General features: G+C 44.4%; 1 protein-coding gene and 1 long non-coding RNA gene across 2 annotated transcripts in view; one reads left to right on the top strand and one right to left on the bottom strand.

The window, feature by feature from the left end:
* LOC141569549 (uncharacterized) overlaps positions 1–17,129 on the bottom strand; it is a 156,239-nt gene that overhangs the window by 101,290 nt on the left and 37,820 nt on the right. The window lies entirely within an intron of this gene.
* Positions 7,728–17,129, top strand: part of NEXMIF (neurite extension and migration factor) — a 97,217-nt gene continuing 87,815 nt past the window's right edge. Inside the window, 1 exon segment of the mRNA XM_074323231.2 lies at positions 7,728–8,429. The gene's annotated coding sequence lies outside the window, so the exon portion shown is untranslated.

The raw sequence follows: 17,129 nt of genomic DNA, 5'->3' as shown, positions 1-17,129 counted from the left end.
AAATATTGGCTTTGAAAGGGAAATTGAGAGCAAGCCTCTATCTGACTCATGAATCAGGTTATTAACTACAACATCCCTGACATTTTTCTTGGAAAAATGCTTTCTTGTTGTTTGCTATAGCCTTAATGTAGGTTCTTTAACTCAGCAGTAGATGTAGGCTTCATTTTGGAAGGTACACACTAATGTACTTTAAAGCAATGATTCATATTTTTACTCTTTTCAGATTAATTTTGCAGTACATAAGGAAACTAAATAATGGATTTTTTATTTGCCAAAGCTAATTGAAGTAGATACTTTATGAGGTCACTGTGAAGCAAGTCATTTACTATTCAGCAGGTTAATCATGAATATTGGTGAGTTTATTTTTTGCCAGCCTCTATTTTAAAAGACAACTAAGGTGTTTTATTTTAATAGAAACAGCCAACTTATTCTAGAATTTTTTCCTTTGCTAAAACATGTATAATTATTTTACCAAGACATAAATATGCAGTCTCAAATTTTTTAATGTTCTGTGTGTGTGTGTGTGTGTGTGTGTGTGTGTGTGTGTGTGTGTGTATGTGTATAGTTAACCATAATTTTTTTAAAAAATTTTTTGGGGAATATTGGGGATTGGTGTGTTTCTCCAGGGACCATCAGCTCCAAGTCAAGTCATTGTCCTTCAGTCTAGTTGTAGAGGGCACAGCTCACTGGCCCATGTGGGAATCGAACTGGCAACCCTGTTGTTCAGAGCTCGTGCTCTAACCAAGTGAACCATGTGGCCACCCCAGTTAACCATAATTTTTGTACTTTCTGTAGTAACAAAAATGAAGACCCCTTTCATCCAAAAAACTGAAACTATTTTATGTAAAGAACTCAGTTTTCATCTTTAACTTTTTATTTGTCCACATGAAAGACTAATTTTTATATATTTTTCAAAATTCTTGTCAAAAATGAATTTGTCTAATGGGAGAAAATAATTCCTCTTTATCTGTATAGGAAACTCCATCACTATGAGTGTCTGAATCCAGGTGTTCATAGGATTTCTTGGATTGATCATTGAAAAATATTTTACACGTGCCTGCATTGTACTAAGTGCTATGCTGCAGACTGGGAATGTAAAGTTGATTCCAACCCAGACCCAGTCCCTACCATTGAGTTTAGTGGTGGCATCAGAGATGTGAAGAAAGCAATCATAATAGAGGATTGTACACAACATAGAGAACAAGTTGTCACAAAGGAACTGACTTATAAATTGGACTGACAGTTAAATAGGAGGTCACTGGGCAGAGAGAGGGGGAAGGGCATTCCAAGCAGAGGGAATAAGATGTACAAAGGGTATGAATAAGTGTGACATATTAGGAAAATTTTAAGAAAATTAGTGTGACTGGAGGGTACACGAGTGGGAATTAAGTGTAAGAGATAAGGCTGGAAGGATGGATCAGATATAGCTTGTGAAGAGCCATGTATGCTAAAGATGTCAGGATGCTTTTCCTGTTATTTGCCCCATTATTTAACAAAGCTGAAGACACTCGTTGACTGCTGTGAACAAATAGCCACACTGGGTGTGTGTTGATTCCACATTTCTTAGATGCCAATGGATTGATTTGTATGTAGCCAAAGAGAGCCCAGGGAGCATTTGTGTTAGATAAATGGGAATATTTTTTTTCTTGCCTTGCTCGGCACTTTCTCTTTTGAAACACATCTTGTGCTCTGGGAAAGATCTACTTAGGACACATTTTGCTGCATAATCCCTGGTGCAATGTCCTTGGATGGACCTGGAGAGGCTAGTTCAGAGAAGGTCAGATGTCTAACCAGCTAGAGCTCCTGTTTCCTTCCTAAAGGAATCTTCTCTCCCTCTATTTTTGCCTGTGTTATTTTTACCATGGTCTGAGCCAGTCGTTATTCTCCACATTATACTATCATATCACCATCATCCATCACCACCATTACCACCATCAGCAGCAGGAGGACATGATAGGAATTCCTAGTGTAAATAGAAGGAAACTCATGACTTCTTCATCAGTGACTCAGGAAAGCCTTGCTGCAGAAAGTACTCTGAGGTATTGGATTTTATATGAAGGAAAGTTCTTTAAGAAGTCCTGCACCTGATGTTTCTAGGTCTAGTTGAGCTCAGTCTGTCTGGGTCTCCTCACTCTGAGACTACTGTTTCAACCAGGAAAGTGCATCGCAATTTCCCACAATGTAGATTTGACACTACTAATACCTCCCACACTGAGTAAGGCCTGAGAGTCTAGGCCTGAGAGGGAGCTCACACCGTGCAGAGCGCTGGTGGTGCCTGGAATGCACATCCCACACTCCGTACATGATGCCACCCAGGTGCCCAGCACACACCTGCTGATCTCTGTCCATGGTCCTGTCCTGAGTCTGCACACACTTCCTCGCCACCCACACCCACACCCATACCTCTCATGTACTGCACAAACATTTGACAACTGAAGATGGAAACAGTTTTCTCCAGGCCTCATTTCCTTTACTTTGAGTCACTCAGCCTGTCCCAACATGCTTCAAAGGCTCACCCTGAGACAGAGAACACTCAGGGCAGAAGTTGTCCCGGCTTATGCTGGCTTTGAACACAGCAGCCGAGTCAACTGAGCATGCTGGACAAACAGGGGCAGGACACTCCAGACACTATTGATTAGAACCAGCATTTTGCTCATTTGGCCTCAATTTATGTTTTTTTTTGTTTATTTGTTTGTTTTAAGGCTTCAAGGAATGTCTGCAGGGGGCATTGGTTTTGAATAGTTGTCATGAACAAATGACATGATGCATTCATCATTGCTAGCATCTGAACCCTAAGGTTTAGTGCCTCATCTAGCTACCTACATAGTCTGTGGTCATAACCTTTATTTTCCATGTTTATAAAGTAAACAGTGAGAATTTAAGGGTGAAATATTATAGAGTTCCAAAGCCTTCCCACTCTGGCTCCATTCAGCCCTGCAGTGGGCCCTGGCTCCAGCCATGCCAGACATGTCACTGACTCCAAAATACATGTCTCACCATCCCACCTTGGCACTTCCTCAGCTCATGCTCTTGCCCTCACTGCCTAGCAGACCCTACTTCTCCCCCAAGGCCACCACACCTGGTACATGCCCATAGGTCCCCAAACTCCTCTGGTCTCCTGACCAAAGAGGCCCTGACTTACCTTCGGCTCTCACATAGACTCATTCTGCACAGCCTGAGAGTATTGCTTTTCTGTCCTCCCGTCCCTATGCTAATAGACTATGGGTGCCTTTCTAAAAAAAAAAAAAACTATGTCTTTGATTGCCTCTGTTATCTTCTCCAGAGACCGAACACAGGACCCCAACCAAACAGTAGCTGCATAACTTGTACAATGCAGACCCCACTGCCCCTCCTAGGGCTGCTGAAAGGAAAAAAAAAAGAAACATCTATTTTCAGGAGGGTGAGAGCTACAGTTTCCTAATGCTGTTTAGGACAAAGGAGGGAAGTTTTGAGGCAGCTTCTCACTTCCACTATATTCAATGTGCTGGGTGCTGCCCTTCCAACAGCCAATGCTGGTTTCAATTTACTCACTTCTCAAATTTGGACCCCCTCAGTTCTTTAGGGCCATCCTTTGGAATTCACTGGGGAAAGGTGCCGTAATGTCCTAGCCAGATGCCATTATTATTGTTGTTCATAGTGTCTGGCACAATAGTGGTACATTATATGAAAAATAATATGGTACTTTCCTACCTTGCATATGCATATGATACTGTGATAATGTTACTCTGTCATTCACCTAATTTTATCCCTGTGGGTTCAGGTAGAACACAAATTTCCTCAGTATGATGGAAAACAACTTTCTGCGTCTAGCTGCAGGATGGCAGCACCTCTTATGCACCCCCAAATTCCAGGCACTGTAGGTCCCTTCACTGGGAACAGGCCATTGTGGGACTGTTAGACAGTATGGCAGGCTGAAAACTACAACACCTTTGGCACTTGGGTGGCATCTGAAATGCTGTGGCCATTTTGGAATACCAGTTCCAGAGGCTAAGAAGTCACCCAGGCATGTAACATGGAAGTAATGGAGGAGTTAAATGTTTTTCCCCAAAGACAAACTCCAGTAAACTTGCTTTTAATCTTCATCATCAAGCTCTATTAGCCAGTGAATAATGAGATCATGCTCTCCATTTCCCACTGAGAGAAACTGAGGGTCAGAGAGGTTCATTGATTTTCTGAACATCACACAGATTGTCAATGGCAAAATTAAGGTCAAAGCCCAAGATTCTAGGTCCTAGTCTCATACTCCATTATCCCACATTGTCCCAATGGACATGCTACAATTGACTGCTAAATAGCAGGGGCCAATTGTTCCCAACTGGGCCTTCTTGCATTGAAGTTTCACAGTAATCCTCTCCTTTAGATCTGCATTACATGGAGAACGACTATGTAAGAGAGCCTTTGTAACTTTTAGTCAGTGAAACCCTAGGTGAAGGGATGATGTGAGCTAAGACAGCTGCCTTCACCTGAGTTCCACCCTACACAAAGCAAAGGATGGAGTCAAAATCTGATCAATGCCTTTATATTGAGTGCCTCTATTGTGCTGGGTACTGTGGGCAGACATGGGCACCAAAGTTAAAAGTACCTGCTCTCAAGTGAAATCAGTATTTTAAAGAGATAGCTGAACTCCTACATTCATTGCAACATTATTCACAATAGCCAAGATATGGAAACAGTCTAAGTGTCTGTTGATAGATGAAGAGACAAAGGAAATATCACACACACACACACGCACACGCACAAATATTATTCAGCCTAAGAAGGAAATCCTGCCGTTTGTGACAACATGGATGTATTGGAGGACATTACGCTAAGTGAAATAAGCCAGGCAGAGAAAGACAAATACTGTATGATCTCACTTATGTGTGGAATCTAAAAATGTTGAATTCATAAAAACACAGAACAGAATGGTGGTTGTTAAGGGTTGGGGTAGGAGAAATGGGGAGCAGTTGGTGAAAGGGCATAAAGTTTCAGTTAGGCAGGATGAGTAAGTTCTGGAGATGTAATATACACCATGGTAACTATACTTAATAATACCATATTTTATACTTGAAATTTGCTAAGAAGGCTGATCATAAATGTTTTCACCACACTAAAACAATCGTGATTAAGTGAGTAATGCTCGTGTTAATTAGCCTGATTGTGGTAATCACTTCCAAATGCATATGTATATCAAACATCACATTGTACACATTAAATATATATATGAATTTTATTTGTAAATTTAAAAAAATACTCATTTTCCTCTCTAAGTGAGAAGTGTAGAAGGGGAGGAAGAAACATAAGCAGTCAGTGTCAGTATCCTACGCTGAGTACAGTGAGTAAGGAAAATACAGATGCTGTGGAATCACAGAGGAGGACACCGACTGAGGCTGGCCTACATGTAGGGATGGGGTTTCAGAGTTTTGCTGGAGTAGCGACAGCTAATGACAGTGCCTGGCCCATTGAAATCACTCAGTAAAAGTTAGCTCTTATTACTATGGCAATAGATATTATCCCTGCCCTCAAGGAGTTCACAGTCTAGCAAGGGAGAAAGAAGAAATAATACGTAACTCAAGCTAAACGATCTGTTAGAGAAGACAGAAATGAATAATAGCCCACATCCAATGAATGCTGCTGATGTGCCAAGCAGTATTCTAACATTTAGTCCCCACAACAACCCTAGGTTTAATTCCATTTCCCTCAATTAGAGGTGAGGAAGCTGAGGCACAAAGAGGTAAAGTAACTTACCTAAGGCCAGGTTAGTTACAACTAATGAATGAATGGTGTTAAGTACTCGGACATGAGGAAGACAAAGCAGCAGCCCCTGGCACTCACAGGCAGGCCATGTTGTTCTCCTATTGGACATAAACCATCTCACGAAATGGCGACATCAGACAAGGTTACTCTGATAACACGATAAAGTGAGACAAAACAATGCCACTTAATAATTTAGTCTAAGCACAGATGGAAACAAGGTCACTAAGCTGTATCCGCACTTTAGCTTGTCCTCCCTATAGAGAAGATTTATTAAGATGCCCAGTCATAGAATTCTCCTTGTTTTCTGACAGCATTCAATACAGAATGAACCCCCACTTTCTTAGGCTCTCCCCCAGATTACCCAGTCAAAGCCCAAATCCTATAATAAGACCTTTCTACCAACCTTTTACTAAGCCACTGCATGGTTCCTGATTGTTTTGGTCCGCTAGGGCTGCCATAACAAAATACCACAGACTGGCTTCAACAGCAGAAATGTATTGTCTCACAGTTCTGGAGGCTGGAGGTCCAAGATCAAGGCGTTGGTACATTTAGTTTCTCCTGAGAATTTTCTCCTTAGCTTGCAGATGGCTGCCTTCTCACTGTGTCCTCACATGGTCTTTTCTCTGTATGCACACACACCCAGTGGCTCTCTGTGTGTCCACAATTTCTCCTTTTATAAGGACACCAGTCAGATTGGATTTGGGCCCACCATAACCACCTCATTTTACCTTCATCATCTCTAAAGGCCGTGTCTCCAAATACAGTCACCTTCTGAGATATTGGGGTTAAGACATCAAAATAGGAATTTGGGAGGGGCCACAGTTCAGCCCCTAACATCGATGGCGTTTGTTCTCCCTCATGGTAACTAGTAACTTCACTAGCAAGCAAGGCACTGAGATGAGGAATTAGAAGAGGGCCCCCTGAGCCCAGACTGAGACTTCACAGCTCAGCGATGAAAGACACACGGAGAGTGCTTCAAACTTGATCAAACACCCCAGACCTTGTTGGCAATGGGATATCTAGAACATTTGTCTGTTGTACTTTGCCAAGGAAAAGGCAACAGCCTCCGAAACCTGTGCTATTTCTGGGGAGGGGTTGTGTGACAGGCCCTAGAGACTCTGTTGAGGATGATGGAGAGAAGTTGCACACATCAGGTGTCACAGCCCGAGCCTTGGCAGCAAAATGAGGCTGCAGCTGTGGGAGCAGAGAATCCTCAAACTGGGTGGTGCCTGAGGGGAGAAGCTGGGTTTTGGCATTGGATTGCTGGAGCAAGTAACTTCGTGTTACTCCTGCTGTTCTGGCAGCAGCCTTTCCATGTCTTGCTCTGGCTCCTAGTGGCGTTGGTTCAGGGGCCCAGGCCCCAACCTTACAGCCAGGGTTCCAGGAGGGCTCAGGAGTGCTTTCTAAGTTGCTCTGCACCCCCTTGCTGTTTCCTGTTGGGTTCACAGGAATTCCGAAGGGGCACAGGGGCACGACTAGGGGACTTCTCAATGACAGCAGTTGTGCAGATCCCATTTCTTTCCCGGCACATTTCAGATTCTCTTCTTTTCCTCTTCTTTATTACAAAAAAACACGGCTGTGCAATTCTCTGGGGAATGGCCCTTCATCCTACCCTTTTAATATGACCCACCCTCCTGGGGGCCTAGGCTCAGAGATTCTGGGTAGGTACGGGCTGAATGGTTGGCTGCTTGGTGGAAGAAGCCATTTAGATATTGTTCCCCAAACTTCAGAGCGCCCCTCTCTGTACACATCACTGCCCTGAAAGCCATGGGAGAGTGGTGTCCGCTGCGTGCCCGCCGGGGGCAGAGAGCTGCACTGGTTGCAAGAATGCGAGTGGGGGTGGGGTGGGTGGGGGTGGGGAAGGGGTGCGCGCCCTTTATGACAGGTGGCTGCGCAGTGCGCGCTCCCGGGAGCCTGAGGGGAGGGAGGGAGGGACAGACGGACAGAGTGGGAGGGGGCACATAGGGAAGGGACCGTAGACAGGGTAGAGAGAACGCGGGAGGGAAGGGAGGGCGGCTGTGGGGAGGGGAAGGAGACAAGGGACGCGTCCAGCAAGGACAGCCTGGTTGGAGGAAACAATGGCAGGGGCCATAGCGATGGTGGCAGCCGAGGCAGCCCCACTCTGGGCACCTTTCTGAATGGGCAGTGGCAGCTCGGGGAGAGGAAGAGAGCAGGCAGTGCCCGCAGAGGCTCCGAGAAAAGCGGCGGAGGGAGGAGAAGGGGGAGGAGGAGGAGGGGAGAGGGGGAGGAGGAGGGACGAAGCCGGAGAACCCGGGCAGGAAAAGCAGTAGCATCAGCAGCAGCCGCCGCCGCCGCCACAGCACTAGCAGCGTTGAGCAGGAGCCTTAACAGGACAGTGACAGCAACACCTCCCTCCTTGGCCGTCCCTCCCGCGGACGGCCCCAGCCAGCGCACTGAGCGGCCTCGGGCGGCTCGCGAGGTGGCCACGGCCCGGGCTGGCGCTGCTGGCCGCCGAGCGCGGAGCCCAGGAGCAGCGGCAGCCCCCGAGGCACCGAGTTCCAGGGCCCGAGCCCACGGCTCGGAGTCCACGTCGCGCGGCGGCGGCGCCGGAGGCATCGGGGCGCGTGCACCTGGCGGCCCGGCGCATGGGGCAGAGGCGGCGGCGACAGCTTGAGCCACGGCGGTGACGACGGCGGCGGCCCGGCCTTGAGCGTCCCCGGTCGGCCTGTGAGGTGAGCAGGGGCGCTGCCGGCCGGCCGCGGCCTTCTCGCCGGCCTCCCAGCTGGCTGGGAGGAATTGGGAGCCCACAGAGAAGAGGACGGGGGGCGGGTGTGTGCGAGAGAATGGCGTGTGCGTGTGTGCAGCGGTAGCAAGGCCGCGGGCGCGCGGTCCCGGCTCGCCCTGCCAGGCACCTCCACCGAGGACAGGCCGCGGCGCGGCGCGGCCGCGGGGGGAGGGGAGCCCGCCCGCGCACGGCCGCCTCGTCTCGGGCCGCGGCCAGCACACGCCACGCGGCGGCCCGATCGCGAGCCAGGTGCGAAGCGCCGCGCCCCGAGCACGCGCCAGCGCGGCGGTCCTACGCTGGGGGCTCTAGCGAGCCTCGCCCAGCCGCTCGGTCAACTGGGCCGACGGTGGCCCCAGGCCCCATCCCGCTGCCGCACGCATCCACTCGAGTGGCGCCCAGCCGGCGGGGCCGGGAGGCCGCGACCCGCGCGGGGAGCCGGGCCGCGAACTCCGCGCAACGCGCCGCTCAGCGGGCGTCGCTCTGCTGAGGAATCCAGTGCTTTCAGCATGACTGCTTCTGTCGCTCTGATTCGTGAGGGACCGAAGCACCCGCGCAAGGTTTTCGCCGTTCCCCAAGTTAAAAAAAAATTGCCATCCCCACTTCCACAGCAGCTCGCTGTGTTTTTGTCGAGTTTCTGGTTGCATTGGGGAATAGGCGCTTTTCTATTTTCCGTCCTAGCTCCCAGCGTGTTGAATTCCATGCCCAGCAGTACACTTCGCCGTGTGGCCTTTCCCTAACACTCCATTTTCTACACTGTTACCGGTATCTGAAAAGATGATTTGTGTGTAGGGCTTGCCTGGGCTGTTGTTAATAAGCATCTAAATCACTTTAACCTGGATTCGAGGATCTCCTCGCTTGTTTTCGTCGGAGGAGCAGTGTGCTGATAGTTCCTGAGATATTTTGCTTGGTGAGAAAAGGTGCTCCAGTGGTCTCCTCTGAACTATGGAGACCATTTGCGTTTCCAGGCATGAATCTGCCTGACAGCTTTACACGTACGACAACATTTGACCAAACGTTTTATTTACAGCAGTGGAGTTCTCTTGGAAATATAAATATAAGAACTTATATTTCCTTAAAAATATTTTTAGAAGGGAACAAAAAAGCCCTAACTAACTGTCATTTGACATATTAACTGGAAACCCAGCTAATCAAATAAAACTGGCTGAGTGTCTGAAACTCTATCCCAGTGAAATATGTGGCTGTGAATATAATTAACCATCTGTCTAGTGAGCAATTTAAATTTGGGCTGGTGCATTTTTGTGACAGTGTCTAATTTCTGGAAGACTTGTACATTCACCCAGCAGTAAACAAAAACATGTTTGCTTGCTGGGTCAAAAATTTACTTGTGTGTTGGTGGGACTTCCCTTTCTCTCCCCCAAACTCATCTTTCCTGGTCCCCACACTCCTGGACCTGGGAGCTCAAAATGAGCCTCTTGCTTTTGCAAATGGCATATTTACAATACAGGAACTCAAACCAGCCATGACAGCTAGTGATTAGACATTTTGTTCCTTAGGAATACCTTCTAATATTTTACCTCCCACAGAACCTAGATAGATTGCATTGATTTGAGTTGAAAAAAATAAATTTTTTGTGCACACATGTTCAGATAGACTAGGGTGATTTAAGAAATTGAAGACTTGAAATTTGACTCCATTTACTTTCTCTTACTCAAATTATCCACCTAGCTCTCCCCTAGCTGTCCCAACCACCCTTCCGCATACCACAGACACACACACAAAAATGATATCCATTTGTCCTTATAGTCAGTTTTTCAGATTAACAGTATTCAGATGTGTGATTTTAGAAGTATGCTGAGAAACTGACTTTTCTTAGTAAATCATAAGTGTAAAAATACCATAATATGAAGGGTCATTGTGCATATTTAAATTTTTTTTCTGTATGATTTTAACCAGAAATTTATTACTAGAAAAAAAAAAAGAATACATTTGGGGTGGAAGTTAAATGGCCCTGGGAAGATTAGATTTCAGAGACTACCAAATAGCTGTTGTTAACAGAACAGAATAGAATCAAAATGAACCACACATTGATTGTGCAGTGAGCTAGAGAAAGTCATTTAAAGGAGAATAGTTTTAAAACAAATATTTGGCTAAGTAACAGCTCTGATAAATGGGTAACAATTATTGGAAGCACATGGTAAAATTTGACGTGTGTCAAGTCTGTTAAATCAACCTGTTCAGTGAGTAAATCTTCAATGCATCAGTGCTTTTTAGTGCATGTGCACACGTGCGTATACACACACACCTATAACACCGTTGCCTAAGTGAAACAACTGCAGAACACTGCCACTTTCTCTGTTTTACTCCATCCTTCTCTTTTTTTCTTTTTTCCATAATCTTCTAATTACCTGTAAATTACACAGCATGCAGAGAGAACTAAAGATGTGGTGGTGTTGCCTGTGTTAGGATGTGGGAGAAGAGAGATGGGAAAAGTGCTAAGTGCTGGATTCTACACATTCAAACACTCGCGTGGACTTCTCACACAATCACTGTGGAGGTCCCTGTCTTATGGAAGTGTTAGCTTGGGAAAGAAGCATGGATTGCAGGTGCTGTATTCCTAAGTCCAGTTCTATTGAATCCTCCCCCACCTCCAAATCCCTTAGTAAGGGGAGAAGAGGAGATTGCATTGGCCATTGACCCTGTTGCATTACCTTTGAATTTATTTCTTTGGTGGCACATACATGGTGTAAGCGTTCCTGCTTGCAGTAAGCAAGAGGAGTGAAGGACTTCTCCAGGGCCACTTGGAAACCAAGCAAAGGGCATTGGACAAGACCACGTCACGTGGGGCTACCTTTAACTTCAGACTTTTTCTCCAATGCAGAAAATTTGGTTTTAGGCAGTGGGGGTGCCATGAGAGTGCGGGGTCGGGGACACTGCCTTTTAGTGATGATAGGCCTTTTTCTGGGCCAGTTACAGGTAAGGGGTGAGGACTCTCTATGGTTCTCTTCCCATCGGTCCCTCGTTGCCCACAGTGGTTCACAGGCGTCTGCTAGGGAATGTACTCTTTTTCTGTATTATATCAGAACTATGACCTGATGACTTTCCCTCCCTTGATCTGGTGGAAAAAGGACTGAAATCTTCAGGACCAACTGATACGCACATAATTTTCATTTTTCTAAAAGATACTTCAATGTGTCATCTTATGTATCCCCAGTAAGATGACTTTGATATAAACAAGTAGCTACTATTTTCTCAGACACCCCAAACTCCATTTACAGAGTTACACCTCTCTTCCTCAGTAGCTCATTTCAAGTATCATAGTTAACCAAGGAGCTGCTCCTAATGTTTACCTTGAGGGGGGTTAGAGGTTAGAGACCAAGGTTATACCGTGGGCCTGACTGCTTGCGTACTACCAAGCCAGGCTTCATCCAGAACAGGGACAAATTTTCATTCTGTTTCAGGAATTTAGGGCATTTCCTCTATGGAAAACTGTAAGTAGGGTGGCCATAAGTTGTGGTTTATACCTGTTGTCCCAGGATACTTATTTCACCCTCAAAAGTGTCTCAGTTTGGAGAAAAAGTTTCGTGGTCACCCTTACTATAAGCCACCTCCTTTAAATCAAAGTGTGCTTCTAGATTTGAGGAGATGGTTATATTTGTAAAATTGGCGGGGGGGATACTGAACTTTGAAAATGTCATAGGCCCTTAATTGGCTCAGCCTATCCTTTTCCTAATTAAGAAGTCTTTCTGGAGGATAAGAATCCCAGAAATTATTTAAGCTTTGGGCTTGACTGAATTGGATTATTGGGTCCAAAGATATCCTTCCAAAATGTGTGTGTGTGTGAGAGAGAGAGAGAGAGAGAGAGAGAGAGAGAGAGAGAGAGAGAGAGAGAGAGAGAGAGAGAGAGACTGGTAGTAGGTAATGAACTTAAAGCATATCGGGAGGCATTTAGGTTTAGAAAGATCATCCTGACCATGATCATGATAAAACAAAAGAGGGTGGTAACAACCCTCTTTTGTGAATTGTTTTTAGAATATGTTTTAAGAAGTGCACAGGTAACTCTCTCTCTGTGCAGAATAATCCACATGTGGTCTTGCCAAATATATAAATACATGTTTATATATTGATATTACATATGTTTCCATTTAATTTTCTGTAATGCACAATATAACCTTTTAAACTGTGCTAAGTACCTATGATTGGCTTTCATTGATCTAGGGCAAGGGTCAAAAATATTATGGCCCATAGGCCAAATCTGGCCTGCTCCGGAAAAAGAAATAATGCAGACAAGAAGAAAATACAGAGCCGTTTTCAGTTGGTTTTGCCAATGTTTTTAAGCTTTCCCTTCGTCATTGAGCTTTACTTAGGCCAATGTTCAAAGTAGTCCACATTTCCCGAGCACACACCTATCTGCTGATTTCTAGGGTTTGGGAGATTGTCCAGAATCTGCTGGAGTAGCAGGGGGATGACTCAAAAAGGGAAACCTGCGTGTGAATTTGTTTGAGTCAAAATGTCAATAGTGATCTTTTCTCTCCTGCTGATTGCAGTAACCAAAATGTTGCGGAGCTACTAAATTCTTTCTGCCCTACTTTCCAATATTTGCCATTTTTTTCCCCCAGGCACGCATGTGATTTATTAAGCCAGAGACCAGGTCTCAACAATTTGCTTGGACAGAGACCTGATGTCTCTTTAGTTAAATAAGTGGAACACGTTCTGATAATGTGCTTCACTGAGTAGGGGAGTAGATAAAATGGGACATCACCATCTAGCTTAGGGGTTCCTAACCTTTTTTTGTCATGAACCCCTGTGAAAATTCAATGAATGCCAAGGATACTCTTTTCAGAAAGGGGACACTTGCATACATTTTCAGGAAGTCCAGTCGTGCATTGTGACTTAAAAACCTCTGCAGTGGCCTTTGCCTCGTTGTTATAAGAATTGCCATTGCATGGCTCTCATGGTCACAGCAGCCTGAAATGGAAGCCACGAAAATGACTCTCAAAAAAGCCTGTTATTAGTATACCTATGGGCCACAGCTCACAGCTACTATTGCGATCATTTTTCTGATTAGCCTCCACAGGCATTTTTTCTTTATTATGAAAAAGAGTCACTTTGACATTTCTGTTCTCACCAAGGACAAGTCAAGGCTAGTTTTCCCAAATCCTTGACTTGTCAACTTCCAGATTTTTTTACACTTTTTTATTTATTTAAGTGTGTTTTTCCAAGACCCATCAGCTCCAAGTCAAGAAGTTGTTTCAATGTACTTGCGGAGGGCGCAGCTCACAGTGGCCCGTGTGGGGATAGAATCGGCAACCCTGTTGTTAAGAGCATCGCACTCTAACCAACTGAGCTAACTGGCCGCCCAATTTTCAGATTCTTAAAAATGTCTGTTCAGCACTCACCCCCCACAAGTTCATTATTGATATGTAAAGCACATTCCATAAAAGCTCATTCATGCTCACCTGACCCCATCTCTCTCTCTTTCATCTATCTCTCTGTCTCTATATATTTCTGTTAGCCAATGGCCTTGAAAAAATAGGAAACCCTTGCCAGCACTGATTGTTAGGTATGTTGATAGAGTCGGAGAGGTAGGTGGTGTCCACATATCTTCATGAGGACCCTTAGGACTCGTATTAGGCATCCTGGAGATCTAACATCATATATTAAAGGTAAAGTTATTTAAGCCCTGCAAACATGTCTGGGCTTGTTGCTGAGATGGCCAGCTGAGGGAGACCGCTGTGTGTTCAGTGGTCCTGAGGAAATGAAAACTCACACTGGTGTGTCTTCTTCATTCAGGAGACAGACTTATGTTAAGGGACCATATGCACTAAGGCTGCAATCATAACACCTTATAATTCTATAGCCCCTCTCTTCTAAAGGATTCAAAGGGCTGCTATGTTTTATTTCATTTGGCTTCACAAACAACCTCATGGACTTAGGAAAGGTAAATATTGAAGACCACATAGTACAAGCTGCTTCCCCTCCCTGGCCTCAGAGTTTTCAAACTATGAAATGTGGCCTTGGTCTAGAGCTGATCTCTAAGGTTTTTTCCCACAGTAACAGTTTCCATGATGGTAATGTTTTCCAGATGGGGGATTTGAGTTTCAGATACTTTAAAATGAGTTGCCCAAAGCCACACTGTAAATCAGAGACAGAGTGATAATTACAGGTCAAGCCCTGATCCCTTTCCTTAGACTGTTCTGTCAGTGGTTTCTTTGCACAGTGAGGTAAGGGGGACTGTCGCTTCCAAACACTGAAGCCTGTGTTTCTCTATTCCATTGACTAGTCTCCCTTGCCTGAGCACCTTCCCAGCCTACCCCTCACTTATCAGCAGGGCCTTCAACCTTTCACTCTATGTTGCCCGGGATCTGTATCTTGTTTGACTGCAGCTGTTTTCATGACCAGATACAAGGCCACTGCCACCCTTAGAGAGGCTATGGCTCTTGGGTGTGGCAGACAATCAGGGTGGGGAGAGCCATTCCAAAACATCATGTTGTGAGATGCCCACCAACAGCAAGGATGGCTGGGGGGAAAGGGCTAACCCAAAGGGCCAGGGGGAAAAATCAAGAGACGGTAAGTTGATAAAAGCAAATGCATTCACTTGTCAATCACTGTGCAGCAAAGAGCCAAAATTTAGATTTCCTCAGAGTTGGGGGACAAGATGGCATTTCTGACTTGACAGGGAAGGGAAGGTAGTAGGGGGAAAATGAAAAGCGTTATCTTCAGCAGGTTCAGCTTGAAGTAAGACGTTTAGTTTAACAAATGTCGTAAGCTGAGTACTGTGAGGGAATAAATTCAGAGAACCATATTCCCCATATGATTCCTGGAAACCAGTAGGAATTTGGCTCAAGAAGGAATGGCAGAAGGTGATTTGTGGTGTTGTAACAGCCACCTTGGAAACAGAGATGGAAAATTTGTGCCTGAAAGGCTCGGCAGTTGGAGGAGACACTGTAAATTTCTGTCCAGAGAAATCAGCAAAACACAGTGAGGTTTTAAATACATATGTGGGGGTGGGGGTGGGAATGGAACACCCAAGAACCTCCATCTTATAATAGGTCCATTTGTTAAATCTTTGGCTTATGTTCTAGAACAGGAATTTGTTAGTTACTTTTGTGCAAGAAATTCCTGGGGTTTCCAGGGCCTTGTTCTATCTTATTCCAGTGACCCTGTCTTGCATATTTCTTTGTCCTGTGACTTTTTTCTGTTTTTCATTTCCCTTCTTTTGAGATTAAATTTACTTGTCATTTATAAAAATAACCCATGAACATTTCACAGATTTTGCAAAATGCAGAGAAGAAATAATCAACATTTGGCTTTTAAAAACGATATATGTTTTCATTTTAAGTAGAAACATACTGGAAAACACTGAGAATCAATTATATAACAAACACACCTGGGTCTCTACTCAGAATTGATAAACAACATTGTTATTGTGATAAGATCATTTAATGTATCTACCCACTTCACAAATTTTAAGTGCACAATACAGTATTGTTAACTAGAGGCACTACGATGAACAGCAGAGCTCTAGAACTTATTCACGCTGTATAACAGCAGTTATCGTTTTTAACGTAAAGTTTGCTTTAGGTTTTTTTTCCAGTGGGACAAATAAAACAGTACAGACAAGTTAATTTCTGGCCCTTATTTCCGGCTCAGTAATGAATAGAGATTCATTACTGTGGCAAAGATGAATTTGGAGTGTATTTTTCCATTTCATTTTTATACTTTACACATGTGTGCATATATATGTACATTTCTGTGTGTTTTTCTTAATTGACACAGGTAATATCCTAATGTATGTGTCATTCTGCAACTATATTTTTTCCTTCATTCAACATCTAGTTTGGTGATGTATTCCATTTTCCTATTTATATTCACCTTTTCCACTCTAACTGTACCCTAGACTCAACATGTACATTACTGTCTCATGATATTTTTATGATAAAATCATATATAATCACATTACAGGTAAATTAAAAATCCAACCAGTTGGTAGCTCTTAGGACCAAATATCTCAAAGGCTCTAGGCAGCTCAGCCAGGCCATTGATTTTGGCTATAAAACATTGAAGAGCATGATTTTAGAGATTTTCCCAACCTTGTTAAAAAATGTTTATTTATTTTTTGTGGCTGTTTCAGGGAAGTTCATAAAAATTATGCTAGATTCAAAAAAAAGCAAAACATTGAAGAGCGTACCTCGCAGTCAGTTTCCTACCCCATTTTATCAAGGAGTAACAGAGGCCCACAGAAGGAAGAAGACGTAGCAAGGGCACATGTTCATTTAATATTGTACTTGAAACTCCTGTCTCCATCTTGTATGTGAAACCCTTCCGTGGCATAGAGAGAGCGAGCGAGAGAGCGAGCGAGAGAGAGAGAGAGAGAGAGAGAGAGAGAGAGAGAGCGAGAGAGAATAAACTTAAAACCTCAATATTTTATTATAAAAATTATCAATTCTAATACAGTGTGGGAAATACAGATTAGTACAAAATGTACAATTTTTTTTTCTCCTGTACAATTTTTGTTTCTGTGGTAATACCTTATCTTGCTTTTTTCCCACTCAAAAGGTAGATTTGTACATTGAAATCTTGCCAGTGAATAATTATTTAAGGCACAATTTTGCTATTTAGCCATGTCAAACGATGGTCAATGGCGCCAATGTAGTGCAAACAGGAATCCCCAATTTGGAGTGCGTTG

The sequence above is a fragment of the Rhinolophus sinicus genome, chromosome 18, assembly GCF_057876585.1.
Source record: "Rhinolophus sinicus isolate RSI-liver-muscle chromosome 18, RSI-T2T, whole genome shotgun sequence".
Classification (NCBI taxonomy): Eukaryota; Metazoa; Chordata; class Mammalia; order Chiroptera; family Rhinolophidae; genus Rhinolophus; species Rhinolophus sinicus.
This window is presented reverse-complemented; position numbering and strand designations above follow the sequence as displayed.